We start from the raw sequence: 2,670 nt of genomic DNA, 5'->3' as shown, positions 1-2,670 counted from the left end.
TAATTGCCCAAGGTACATAGGCATACACCCCAATTTTTCCCAAAGGTATATAGCGTGATGATATTACCACATGGAATGCAACGTTAGCTCCTTCCAGACATGTTTTATGGTATTTTTACATGGAATGCAATTCTTATTTCCTATGCTATCACTCAAAGAAAGATGAATAAGTCTTAATAGTGTTTCAAAGGGTGTTGTAATTTGGCATCCAAAACTTCACATGGAGTCCAATGCTTCTTCGTGAGAGAGAGTGTAGGAGACATGACTAGTTTTTCAAAGTTACCAACTCTAGCACAATGTTGAAGAACTCTTCAAAAAAGCAAGTTCCATTAGAAGAATCCATACGTGCATAAAGCATGCTCAAATTAAAAAGCATCTGAAACACACAAACCAATGGGTTCATGTGAGTACCCATAATTCTCAAGTCACTATAGCATCCAACCAAAGCATATACATCAAGTATGCATAACATCTGTAAGCATAAACATGTCACTCTAATGTAGCTTTGATTTGTGTCAAGAAAAATCCATATCAAAATCTGCATTTGTAACCACAAATGCAAGCTCAATTAGCTCCCAATAGACATTTGCAAAGTGGCATACATGTCCAAACACTTACAACAAAATGAGTGAATATTGATCGTTTTTGCAAAATCTCTCTTCCAACATCGATGAGGCACATAATGAGAAACTTAATTTGATTTAGTGGTATTTTTTCCCATGTGTATAATTTTTATGAAATGTTTAAATAAAATGCTTTGTTAATCATACTCTCATTTTTCAACACAAGATATCTACAAATGCTGAGCTCATTTTACAAGATCCATGGTCAACTAATAGATATACTTATAAGGAATGTGATCATGTCAAGAAAACACAAAACTTCAATTGTTAAATTTTAATAGATCTTTATTAAAATAACACTTTAACATGTTAGAGTATCAATATAATTTCGACATAGATAAAAAAACAATATATAATGTGCTTGCTTATGGTTTTGAGAGAAAACCTTTAGAGTTTGGTGCAATTTCTCATAGAAAAAGATTTGGTTGAAATTAATCATTATGAGCTCATCTTTCATCTTAGGGTTGTGAATAGGCCAAAGCTAGGATTTTGAAAATTTTGGGTCTTCTAAGTTTGGCTTCCCAATCCTCATTGGCCATGCCAGCGCATATACTATATACTAGAGACTCCTCATTAGCAAATGTTTGGGGCATGTTAAATGTCACACTTAGTATCCAACTGTGAAAACATTTGATCTTTACAACATTGATATGGAAAAATTATAAATAAATTAAAGAATCTCTTAGTGATATTGTGATGGATGTTCTTTACTCTTCATTATGAAAAGTTAGACTCAAATTTGGAACATTTAGCACATTACAGGGAGAATGTTGTCCAACCAATAGATGGTGGGTTAATGTAACACTAGTTCCATATTTTCTTTTTTTTATCTCAAATTTTTGCAATTTTAAATCATACACTTTAGTTGCTTAATTTTTTTAAATAATAATGTATGTTGTAATGTTCAAAATTTTCTTTTTCTTGGACAGAGTATAGGATGAATGTGCCATAGATCACACTCAATGTAAGCACACTTTTTTTTATATGTGAGATTTCATGGTTCTCCCACTCATTCCCATTAATTTGCGCAAAGCTAACTATTCTGTTTACATTTGATTGCATCCTCTTTGTGCTCAAATACAATACTAATCTCTCTCTCTCTCTCTCTCTCTCTCTCTCTCTCTCTCTCTCTTCGTGTGCCTCTTAAGACCGTAAAATAAACAGTAATGGTGGAGAGTAGAAGACCTTGATGTTCATCCACAAGTATTAAGTTTGTTAACCCTCGTGGCGCACGGACACCCTATTGCCTACGACAGATGCTGTATTATTTATTTAGTAGAGTCAGGCACCGGGCTTGTCGGTCTAATAGGAAAAGGGTAGAGTGATCGTCGATGAGAGGCGCACTCTAACTGGAACACGCAAGGGTTAGTTGGCTAAGCATGGGCACCCAAATGTGAATGGGGCTAGCTCATATAAAAGTCACCTAAACCTAAAATTGACCTATTCTCTTAGTGTGCAATAGAAGAAGTGCTCTTGCCCTATCTCCATCCCCATCTCCATTGTGTGCTCACAGGTGTGTGTGTGTGTGTGTGTGTGTGTGTGCGCGCGCGCTTGAGAGAGAGAGTGTGTGTGTGATCGAGCATTGCAACGACACCTGCTGCGGCGAGGCGGTTGAGCGCAGTACGGCGGCGGCTCCCTCTTCTTCGCGGCGAGGAATCCTTCACGGCGACAAGCGTAGGGAGGTGAGTGACACACCCCTGCTCTCTGTGAGCTTGCTAGGCCTGCTAGTTGTGTGCTCGCAGCCTTCGTGGCTCGCACATGGTGCTCGGCAAGTCCCTACTCCGACACATGCGGCAAACGCGTACATTTTTGGCGCCGTTGCCGGGGAGTTGCTCTGCACCAAGCTTCGGGAAGCACTCTGTGCTGCCCTGTGGAGACACCAAGCTTAAGTATGAAGGTTGTGCTGTGTCGTGGGTTAGCTCATTCTGTTTTCTGCACAGTTAGCTCATTTCGGTTTCTACACAAAAACAAAGAATATTTGTTCATTTCGTATTCTGCACAGCTAGTTCATTTCGTTTTCTGCACAAAAACAGAGAATATTTCCTCA

Source organism: Adiantum capillus-veneris, chromosome 2 (genome assembly GCF_014529385.1).
Source record: "Adiantum capillus-veneris isolate H3 chromosome 2, ASM1452938v2, whole genome shotgun sequence".
In the NCBI taxonomy this organism is placed as follows: Eukaryota; Viridiplantae; Streptophyta; class Polypodiopsida; order Polypodiales; family Pteridaceae; genus Adiantum; species Adiantum capillus-veneris.
This window is presented reverse-complemented; position numbering follows the sequence as displayed.